The 12108-nt window shown below is 43.9% G+C and overlaps 1 protein-coding gene across 1 annotated transcript in view; it reads right to left on the bottom strand.

The window, feature by feature from the left end:
• ADAMTS3 (ADAM metallopeptidase with thrombospondin type 1 motif 3) overlaps window positions 1-12108 on the bottom strand; it is a 702179-nt gene that overhangs the window by 194518 nt on the left and 495553 nt on the right. The window lies entirely within an intron of this gene.

Genomic DNA, 12108 nt, shown 5'->3' with positions numbered 1-12108 from the left:
ATGCATAATGTGAGCCTCCGTGTCTTTAATGAAATCCAGATTCTCTGGTCATGGTAATAGGAGAATCGCAATTCTATCTTGGAGGAATTTGGAGAAAGTAGTGGGAGCTTTCAGCAAAGGAACTGGGCAAGACTTTTTTCAGAAAAATTATTCTGTACCATATTTTCTTTCAGTGTGCAGCTGCAAATCACGTGTATATTTTAAATGCCAATCCCTGCGGAATGCGTTTTGTTACTTCTGAGTTGTGCTCATTGCCAAATTATTTCCTGTTAATGGCAGTTAAAAAGAAACAAAGGGGCATATTATCAAGGAGGTTTATCTCCGCTTTTTTGGCTTTAAAAGCCAAGAAAGCGGAGATAAAATTATCTCCCTATTACCTAGCTGTCGCTAACACCAGTTAGCGACATCTAGTAGGAGATAGCGACCATCTTGGGCCCCGCTTTGCATGTCAGTGATATGTATCACTAATGACATGCAAAGTGGGTGTGCCAAGATGTTAGCGACTGGAAAAAGTCACTAACATCGCTATCTCCTATTACCAACTTTTGGAGATATTCGCACTAAGCTAACACCTGCCCTGAGCAGTTCTTAGCCATGTTATCCAATGAGAGGTGGATAACATGGCTAAGAGCATTAGCTCGGTAATGCATGAATATCGCTGACTTTTCAGCGATATTCATGCATTGCGGCCGATTTTTATCGCATTTGCGATAAACCTTGGTAATACCAAGGTTTATCTGCGATAAAAATTGCCGCAGCTCATCTGTACATTTTTGTCTCTAACCAAGCAATAGCGATAATTATCGCTATTGCTTGGTAATATGCCCCAACATATCTATAGGTTGTATAAGAATGGGCAGCAGAAGCACTGCCCTATCACAACAATATCTATTTGCAAGCTACATACAGCAAATCCCACCGCTCTTGCAACCTAGCCGTGTGGAAGGACATGGTTCAAGTATGATGTTCACCATTACCACGGACAATGATTCACCAAAATGTCAGAAGTACCGGAAGTTACAACACACACCACTTATCTCATCAGACACCTCAGGTTTTACCCTTTGGACCATCATTAGCCCCTCAACAGCATCCTATTTGTGGATAGAGTTTATGCGAAGTACCCGTTGTGGAAACCATATAAAATAAACCAGACTTTTAGAGCCTTTTTTATTTTTGTATTCATGGTTGTACCTTTTTGAGTCCTGACACCCTTAATTGACTTCATGATTTGGACCTCTCTCTCTCTCTCTCTCTCTCTCTCTCTCTCTCTCTCTCTCTCTCATATATTAAAGGAAAAATCATACTCAGCCATGATTTCTAAAAGTTCACCCTGGATGACCTTGGGTTGAACAAGTATGGCACCTTTGAGTCAACGAAGATACAATCTGTTCCTCTCTAGTGCTAGATTCAACCCTAAACAATAGTAGGTTGGGAAAACCTGCAACAAAGGAGCCCTATAAATGTGCCTGCAGCAACTAGAACCTCTGCAGACTTGTTATTGCAAAAGAGAGTGGAAGGGTTTGGTTGAGGGATTCCTGACAAAACTATGGTTTCCCTGCTCTATTTAGAGATGAGGAAAAAACATGGCGGCTGCCAGTGGAGCCTCTGCCTGATCCACCAGCAGTAACCCTTGACCCAGCAGTCTCTCCAACACAGGATCTCGGGTCACCCCGTCATGTTCAGTGCAGGATGACCCCCACTCATTTTAGCTGCCTATGTCTGATATGCATGTGCAGGGAAACTTTTTAACTGCCTAAACAACAAATAAAAAATGTCCCCTGCATGTCTGGGCCATTGTTTTTTTTTTCAAGAAACAAACTCCCTTCTTGGGCTTTTTAAACATGGCGCCTGTTTAGCAAACTTTGATGCTGTGAAAGGAGCCACCGTGGCAGTGACTCAATTCAAAGAAATTCCAGGCAGAGATCTTTAAATGTGGTGGCTGGATCTATGCCATGGTGCAGAGGTCAATACATCTGACCCCCTGTCCAAGAAGAGTCCCACTCACACATATCTCATGAAAGATCCTAGCAAGGGCACAATCTCCTGGAAAAGCCCAAAAGGTACTGGGATTATTCACTGGTGTATGAATATGGAGCAGAACCCACAATGTCACTCCTCGGTTTACAAACTCACAATTCCAGGTAGTCATTAAGGGCTACATGTAGGTAAATTGGTTTTTTACTGATTCGGTATTTTAGAATCAGTAAATCCTATGTAGGTAAAAAATCGGTAAAAATTACCGAATCGTTAAGATTCGGTAATTACCGAATCAGTATTTACCGATTCGGTAATTGCCATTCATTCCTAAGGGCCTGGAGGCCCATAGGAATGAATGTCAATTACTGAATCGGTAATTACCGATTCGGTAAAATAGGGAAAGCTTCAAGGGTGGCAGGGTGTCACTTTTACACCCTGTTGCACCTCTGAATAGTGCTTGTGTGCACATGTGGCACACATACATGCCCTAAGGGCATGTATGTCTGTCACATGGCACAGGTGTAAATGCACATATTTGCATTTACAGAGGTATTCGTTATTTACCACCAACTAATAGTTGGTGGTAAATAATGAATCCTGTAAGCTCAGAAGCACTCTTTAAAGTGCTTCGTACATTTCATTTACAGTTTCGGTAAATACCGAATCGGTAAATACTGATTCGGTATTTACCGAATCTGTATATGTGCCCCCTATATAGGAAAAGCCTATTACCGGTCGGTAACGGCCGATTTCGTCTGTTACCGACCGGTAATGGCCTTCCTACATCTGGCCCTTAGTGCCTAATACGCACAAATGCCCAAAGGTTTTCTTAACATCTCGAATCCCAGGATTGGCTGCCAATCCTTGATTTCTCCTCATTTATAGAGCTCCCTATATTTCTAAAAGGCATACATCTAGGAAATCTATGCGCAGAGAATAGCATTTCTATTGTATGTTCCTGCATAACCATGATTCTAAGAAAACAGAAAAGAGTTATAGAAGACAAAGTTTAGATTCTTGATTGTATCTGAAACTCGCCAGAAATCTCCTACTGTGTGATAAAGACACGTTTTCTTGTTTCGCCCTTATTCCAGTGACCACGAAACCACATTCTGAGAGGGATTTCTATATGTTGTGTGGTTAAGAGATGGCACAGTTGGTAAGTGGTAAATTCAATATTCCATAAACTGTGCAAGTTTCAACATTGGAACAGTAGGGGATGATGTCCATCTGTGCTATATCGCAGACTCCCTTGAGACGATTCCGCTTTAAATTTGCTTAAATCTGTTTATTTTTAACTAAAGTTGGAAGTGGAATGAAAACGTTTGTGTATCAAGACAGAAAACCTAAGTTGGCACCTTAGAATATGCAAAGTTGCAAGAGAACGAGCCCCTTCAGACATTTAAAAAAAATACATGCCCCTATGATGTACAATCTGGAGCTACAAGGGAGATGAACATTTTTGTGCAGCATGAAAAAAAAATCTAGGTTGATACCTTAAAATGTGCAAAGTTGCAAGCTAGAGCACAAGTGGGATGAAAATGTGTGTGAATCAGAAAAGAACGCCTAGGTTGGCACCTAATAATGTGTGAAGTGTAAAGCACACATTCTTGCCTGATAACATTTCTAAAAATGACACTCCCTGGTGATTTACAATTCAGAGCAGCAAGTCAGTTGAAAATTACTTCGTAACAAGAATTACAAAATTGGTGGGCACCAAAGAATTAGCAGTGCAAAGCACACATGTTCTTGCCTGCAGACATTTCTTAAATGTACACTCCCTAAAGACTTACAATCTTGCTGCACATTAACCAAGGATTCCATAACAAAGGACATTTGGTATCTGCTGTTGGCAAACGTGTGATCATTCCCTTCCTGTCTCCGCCTTCAACTTCACAAATCATCTGCATTTAAGCATTTTAAAATAAAATTCAAACTCCACAGAACTCTCTCCTCCATGGTCTGAATGTGAACATCTACTTTCTGGAAGTTACTAAATTGTCATCTGAAGTGCAGCATGGAATCACATCACGAACATAGTGACCACTTCATTTTATAAATAGTCCTTTCTCATGTTACAAATCCCTGGAGTCCTTTTAGGGGTAGGCTTTCTGAACCGGAAGTTGATGTCCCAAGTGCAAGGAAGTCTAGGAAGGAATTTTACAATTTAATGTTGTAGAGTGGGGGTATGCTGAGAAAGACTACTGTTCACCAATTTAAAATAACCCAGAGATAGTGATAAACTGAAACTCATTATTAGGGCAAAATTGTGAGGAAGCCGGGAGAGTTGGGATGTGTTAATTGCATTTACAGGACCATGCAGAGGCTTTTTCAGAATTCAGAGAAAACAATAACATAAATATATATAGTAAGGTAATTATGATACAATAAAAGTAGAACAGAAGGATGTTCTTCCTTCCCTTTGATGTACTACTGTGATAACAAAAACTGCTTAAAATTGAGTATGATTTTTAAGGCCACAGTAAAGTTGTGTTTAGTCTCTTATATGCAGAGGTAGGGAAGCTTGGTAGGCATGTTTTCAGTAAATGTTGAATGGACGGGGCCACCTTGTTGGAAACAGAGATTTCGGAACAAAAGTGGAATAAGGTTTTAGAGTTCATTTCCAAGGAGCAAAATGACAAGCCCAGAAAGTTTTCACAACAAAACCCTGCTACACGTTACACGAGACACCAGTGAAAATAAGACTACTGAAGGAACATGATTTGGATGTTTGTTGGAAGTATGGAAATGGTTTTGGTATTTTACAACTGGTGTGGAAATGTTACTAGAATATTGAAGAATATTGTCTTTATTGAATACGGTGATGGATAGAATATGCTATTAATTTTAATATTGTTTCCTATGTACTAGGGTAGGATCCTTCCTTAAAGATAACAAGTCAACGCAAAAAACTAATTTTCTGAAAATAGGATGCGCCAACATATTCTAGGGTAGATGACTGGACAAATGATCTTTCTGAATTTGACACATTGAAAAGTGTTAACAACACTATACCAGATAGTCTGAATTACTTCAATAGAATTTAGGAAACATTTCTAAATATAACAAGTTACATACCTCATTTATTCTTTTATGATGGATAGGTTTGGCAAAGTAGTAGAGAGGTCATCATAGAATAAATGTTTGACACTTGGTAGCCAACGCAGCCAAGATGGAGGACACGGACTAACGGTGCTCCTGCAATCTCCTCTGCAATCCTATTACATTTGGCATCCGGGGTCTCAATTATTGCCGTTTAAAGCACAGCCACCCCCCTCATGTCTTGGGGCAGCTATCCCCCATGTGAGCACTACTGAGAGAGTCGTTAATGGGTCTGCAATGGGCCTCGCTCTCCTCCAAGATCTAAAATGGTGGTGGCCCGCAGCCGGGAGGGAGGGGCCTGTATATGCACATATCTTCAGCTCTTGATCACTGGTGTATCTCCCGCTTGCCCAGTGTGCAACACTAAAGAGGGTCTTGATGCAGAGTGACGCTGGAGGCCTCTGCCTTCACCTACCAGCAATCCGGTTTCCTGGGCTGTGGCCGAAGCATGCTGTGAGGGCTGAAGATTAAAAACGTCTCAAGCGGTGGCTGGGGGCTGCTAGAATTGTGACTAGGAGTCATGATCGCAACCTCCCACCTTCCTTTCATCCGGCTGTACTGATCATTGTAGGGCTGTTTTATGGTGATATGACACGCTATATTCAGCTGTGCGAGGTCGCGCTGGACGCTCGAGTGCTGCAGGTAAGTGAGGAGGTGGCAGCTCAGTTTTCTGGATTTAAAGGAGGGAGGGTGACCACCCAGGGATCACAGTGTTGAGAGTCTTGAGGAAAGCCGGGGTATTATTTTTGCTGGCTGAAACATGTCAACACTTATGCAGAGTGGAGGGGTTGGCGTCTCATTATAAGCTCCCCAACCCAGCATCCACATTTTTGTTTTAAATCTGGACAGGGTACCTAATATTAAAATTACGATAAGGTCTCCCTGATACCAGTTTTATATCGCTTTTTCTGCACTATTTTCTCACCTGTGATCGTACACTGTGTGTTGTATTGTCTTCCCCCCTATTGCTCCACCTCCAGGGTTGGGCTGATGCATAGGTATGTTAGCAGCCCTATGATGAAGCATGACACAGATTGCTGTGTGTGAGGGCTGTTTTATAAATCTGGTGCATTCCATAACACTCATCCACCTTTTCGCAGTGTTATTATCCCTCTTCTATATGTGAGATTAAAAAAAAAGCTCAGTTTTCTGTCCTGACTGTTTCCCTGGCTTCTGCACCACTGGAGTGCTCTCTTTGTGTGCAGGGGTAGCCTCCCCTTGCTCTGGCCTTGCAGCCCTTACTGCAGTTGGGGGCCATATGTGAGGCAGGGGTTGGGCTCCGCTGAGGTAGCATTGCTGATCCCGCCCCCCCTTCCCCTGCTTGCACCTCCGCGCTCCTTTGGAGGCGGCGCGGCTCTAACCGCCCTATGCCCTGAAATACAAAGCTCCCCCCGTAAAACAATTGGAGGCTGGGGGCCCTCTGGGTATTGATCCAGGTTCGTAGTTTCTTTCAGGGTCTCCGGATGTTTCCTTCTAGGTCTTGGAATGTAGATGGTAGCTCATTCAGATGTACTCTCTCTTGTAGGCCAAACAATGGTCATGCTCAAACTCAATTACCAAGAGACAGGCAGCTGTTTTTTTCTGGTTGTTTTAATGGAGATAGCAGCTGTGTTTTTTTGGTTGTGTTAAAGGAGGTGGCAGCTGTTTTCTTCCAGTTGTGTTAATGGAGGTGGCAGCTGTGTTTTTTCTGGTTGTGTTAATATAGGTGGCAGCTGTGTTTTTTCTGGTTTTGTTAATGAAGATGGCAGCTGTTTTTTTCTGGTTGTGTGAATGCAGGTGGCAGCTGTTTTCTTCTAGTTGTGTTAATGGAGGTGGTGGCTGTGTTTTTTCTGGTTCTGTTAATAGAGGTGGCAGTTTTGGTTTTTTTGGCTGTGTTAATGGGGATGGCTGCTGTTTTTTTATTTGGTTGTGTGAATGGGGGTGGCAGCTGTTTGTTGTGGTTGTCTGAATGGGAGTGGCAGCTGTTTTTTCCTGGTTGCGTGAATGGAGGTTGTTCCTATTTTTTTTTTAGTTTTGTTAATGGAGGTGGGAGCTGTGTTTTTTCTGGTTGTGTCAATAGAGGTGGCAGCTGTGTTTTTGGGTTGTGTTAATGGAGGTGGCAGCTGTGTTTTATCTGGTTGTGTTAATGGGGAGGCAGCTGTTTTTTTCTGGGTGTGTGATTGGGAGTGGCAGCTGTTTTCTTCTAGTTGTGCTAATGGAGGTGGCAGCTGTGTTTTTTCTGGTTGTGTTAATTGAGGTGGCAGCTGTTTTTTTCTGGTTGTGTGAATGGAGGTGGCAGCTGTTTTCTTCTAGTTGAGTTAATGGAGGTGGCAGCTGTGTTTTTTTCTGTCTGGTGTTAATGGAGGTGGCAGCTGTTTTTTTCTGGTTGTGTGACTGGAGGTGACAGCTGTTTTCTTCTAGTTGTGTTAATGGAGGTGGCAGCTGTATTTTTTCTGGTTGTGTGATTGGGAGTGGCAGCTGTTTTTTCTGATTGTGTGAATGGAGGTGGCAGCTGTTTTCTTCTAGTTGTGTTAATGGAGGTGGCAGCTGTGTTTTTTCTGGTTGTGTTAATGGAGGTGGCAGCTGTTTTTTTCTGGGTGTGTGAATGGAGGTGGGAGCTGTTTTCTTCTAGATGTGTTAATGGAGGTGGCAGCAGTTTGTTTCTGGTGGTGTTAATGGGGGTGGCAGCTGTGTTTCTTCTGGTTGTGTTAAGGGAGGTGGCAGCTGAGTGTGTATTCAAAGATGTAACATTTGTTCTTGTATAGAGTCCAGGCGCGCAACACCCATTGGGCTCACCGGGCTTCAGCCCCCCCCCCGTCGTCTTCTCCAGCCCGGGCTAATTTGACACGCACTGAAATGATGAAAGAAGGCTGCGCATCGGAGCCGAGAAAGTCATTTTCATGATGCTTTCTGAGAGGCCCAGCAGGCGGAGTCAGCCAGCCTCTGAACAGTTTCAGTGTGAATCCCCTGCCCCCACCTCTTGTAATCTGATTAGAGTGTCCGAGCGGCGAGTTGTGCTTTACCCAGCTGCCTTCCTCTGCTGCTGGGGCCCAGGTTAGTGGATGCAAGGGACAGACGTCTCATCCAAGAGTAATTTAAGCATAGCCCGAAGGCCAGGGGCAAAGAGTTGACGCGGTGTGCTGCTTAAGCCGACACGACTAATGAGGTCTGTGGCTGAGCAGTTGTGATGTCATTGTTGTGTATGTTGAAAATAGACATGGGTGCGGTATTAGGCTTGGAAATGAATGTTTGTGTTAAGAAGAGGTTGTATTCGGGTGTCAATGTGTCAGCATAGGGACTTTCGCTGGAACTAATTACAGGCTGCGATGGCAGTGGAGTTATGTTTGCGTGCACACTGGTATCTGTACTGGAGCATCCACGTGGCTTCAATGCACTAAATCAATTTGATGCACGTCCAGGTATCTGGGAGGGAGGTGGGGGGGGGGGAGGGAGGGAAGTGAAAGAGAGAGAGAGAAAGAGAGGGTGAGAGAGAGAGAAGGGCGAGAGGGGGAGAAGAGAGAGAGAGAGAGAGAGAGAAACACCAGGGGCCTCATTTATGAGGCCGTGCGTCACTTTTACGCCGCCGGTGCGTCACTTTTTGTGACGCATCGGCGGCGTAAAACATGCATCCTGTTGCGCACTATTTACAAAGTGACGCATCTAAGCAGATGCGTCACTTTGTAAACCCCTGCGCTACATTATACCTGCGTCAGGTATAATGTATGCAGAGGGGGCGTTCCCCCGCAAAAAGCCTCAAAATAGTGATGCAGTGAAATCCATGAGATTTCACTGCGTCACTTTTAGGACGCTGTTGCGTCAAAATCTTGCGCCTGCCTCACAGCAGGCATAAGACTGACGCAAGCCCTTTCACATGGGGCTTTCCCCATGTGAAAGGACGCATTGCTGGAGTTGCGTCACTTTTGTGACACACTCCAGCAATGCGTCACTTTTGCGCTTACAGATACGTCAGAAATACTGACGTATCTGTAACTCCTTGCGACATGATGCGTCATACATTAAATATGACGCATCAGGAATGTCGCAAGGAGTGCGCACTGAGAAGTGACGCATCGCTGCTTTCACGCAGCGATGCGTCATTTCTCATAAATGAGGCCCCAGGTCTCTAAATAGGCGGAATGTTGGCAATTGGATTAGGGAACCAAATGGATTCATTCTCACACACACAAAATATCACTTGCTAATATTTCTCTCCAACATCACAAACCTGTATAGATAGATTTCTGCTGCTCCTCTTTTTACTTTTCTCCCATTGCCCCCTTCATTCCAGTTTAGAAGCTAAAACAGTGGGGGCCACAAACTCTACTATACTGGAGGTTAGGGCCACATTCACTATCCTTTCGAGCTTTTACTTGTGGCTCTCACTTGCGCCTTGCAGACTCATGTTCTCTTTCTATGCCTCTTATGCTTTCAGCAATAAGCAAGTGCTGCACTAAAAGATAGAGCCAGTCCCTCCCAAGAGCACCTCCCAGGCACACTGCACTGAGTTACTGACTCCATATCCCTCATTGAGTCCATCTCACTCCCTGAGTGTGTATTTGGGATCACAGTGGTCTGGCGCTCCATGGTCCAAAGGCCGGGTAGTTGAGCCTCGCTCCTCATAAATGCAGGCTCTCTTGCAATCCTAGTCTAGCATAATCCCTTCTCCTGACCCGCCTCTGCCCTGTGGTTTAACCCAACTTCTGTCCTGGGCAAATGATTGTTAAGAAGAGTTCATCCCAGGAAGCTAGCAATCAGAAGGCAGGCCTCTCACAGTGCTCAGACACACCCAGTACCCAACCAAGGTACAGAAGGCACAAAACGTAAGCACTTGGAGGCACTGCCATGTCTGAAAACTCAGTTGCAGTCCTGCTTAGAAGTTGCCCTGACACTAGAGGAGCAATGCACCAAAGTGTATGTGACCGCACAATCTACTTCATTGGTCCACTTCCTTGAGGAGCAGACACCAACACTGCACAATAATTTGCCTCCCAGGAGTCTTATCTGGAATTTGCAGCCTGTTGCATCAGGACACAGTCACCAGCAGCAATCCCTTCTTCAAGGGCAGTGGACTCCATGGCAGACCAACCAGATTCATCTTAACCCTCAGACAGCAAGTAGCTGCTGCTTCAACACTCCCTGTTTCTCCTTGATCCAGCTGCAGGATTTGCCTGTATGCCGTCATCCTTCACAGATTTCTTCCTGGATGCTTTGTATGCAAATTTGAAAGGCTGGGAGACACCCCTTGGCCCAATAAACTGTCACAGCACCTGGTAACTCCCACTTTCCTTGGTGCAACTCTCGCAGTCACCCATGCAGCTCCTGAGATCATCCTTTGGTCCCAGGGCAGCGGACTCAATTGGTATCACTGTCCTGATAGAGGGTACCATCTCTGCCTTTGGTCCCAGATGCAGATGCCTCTGTGTGGACAATTCTCCAGTATTGGATCTTTCATGGATTCACATCTTTGAACCTTCCCCATCGTCGAGCTTGGAGTCCCACAGTATCATTACAATAAAGTCTAATGTTAAACATAGCCCTTAGGCTGTAAACGTTTCCACTTATGTTACCTGTTCCCATCATTTGAAAAGAACCAAACTCTAACTCTGTGGCAGTTTTGGACTTCCTACGTCTATTGGAAGTCCTGCAAATACGACTAAGCTTATCAATGCATTCTGCTGATTAGTTGGCGTTTGGTTCTTTTTAAATGAATAAAGGGGTCTGCCCCTTAGTCCATGGGCTTGTTCCCATTATTAACCACATCCCGCCGTCCCCGTTCCATCTGTCAGAAACACTGATTGGCTCTTTTTTAAATTAAAGGAAAGCGGCAAGCATATGGCTAGGGATGTGGCTTGGGCTCAAACAACATATGCACATTTATGCATGTAACACACTAATGACGTGCAAACACTCTGCATTACACAACTATTGAACCCTCTCCACATCCTGGGAAAGAGCCTACCAAGTAATGAAGTCCCCACATCTATCCTTTTTTAATGCTTAACAAGCCAGAGTAATCCAGCAGAATAGACTTTTCACACTTTACACTGACTCAACACAATTTCTACAGATGTTACGTACTCTTCCATCCTGATCCTTCCGATAGCAGTGCTAGTAACTTTGCAGGTTAGGAAGCTGAAATGTCCATGTACGAATTTCTCGATTGTAGTTTGTACAGATATCACTGAGGAATACTCATCTCACAATTTGAGGGGGCAGGCTTATTTAGATATAATCCGTCTGTTAATCTGCCTTCCAAATCGACAGTATTCTTTAAAAACATTCTCAGAATCTCACTACTTGAAACAAAGTCTACCCAAGCTTGGACCTAGTGGAATGACTGTGGTGCAGAGACAACCATTACTTTAAATATTAAATTGGGAATCTATGAAAGCAAAGACGGTTACGAATAATCAAAACCCAAAACTTTACGAAAGCTGTATATTTATTTTGTTTACCACTGTATATCTCTGCTGTAAAATTTAATAAAATATTTTGAACAAAAAAAAAACTTTACGAAAGCATCCTATGTTATGTCAAACCATCATGCCCACAAATATTAGTCTCCAGACTAAATGTATGCACGGGTTTGCTTTCCTGTGGGTGAGACGGTAAAATTCTCGCTCTTAATCTAGGTTTCAGCGTCTTTTTACCTGAAAAGGTAGAAGCCATTTATATTTCTTTCTGGCAGTGCGTACTGTTGCAGCACAGCGCGTGGGTAGCCGTAGCTGCCTATCCCCTTGTCATGAGGGTCACCATAGCCTTTCCCAGCTTTAAGCCAGCTACAGAATAATTATCGGTCCTGCAGCTTTAATTTTCTACTTATGTGTCCTCGAGGCCCAGCGTGCAAAGTGTCTTTAATCATAGTAAAGCTGTAAAATATATTGACAGTTCATACAGCTATGTCAGAGAAACCCTTTTATACACCTGCTCTGTAATTTTCGAAAATGTGGTGAGTGTTACTTCAAAATCTGAAAAGCTGTAGGAGAATGCGCATCTGAGCTGTTTGCAAATGTAGTGTAAGGGCTGCAGGCCCGCACAGGTGGTCTT

This window comes from Lissotriton vulgaris, chromosome 3_1, assembly GCF_964263255.1.
Source record: "Lissotriton vulgaris chromosome 3_1, aLisVul1.2, whole genome shotgun sequence".
NCBI lineage: Eukaryota > Metazoa > Chordata > Amphibia > Caudata > Salamandridae > Lissotriton > Lissotriton vulgaris.
Note: the sequence above shows the minus strand (reverse complement) of the source record. Positions and strands in the feature narration are given on the sequence as shown.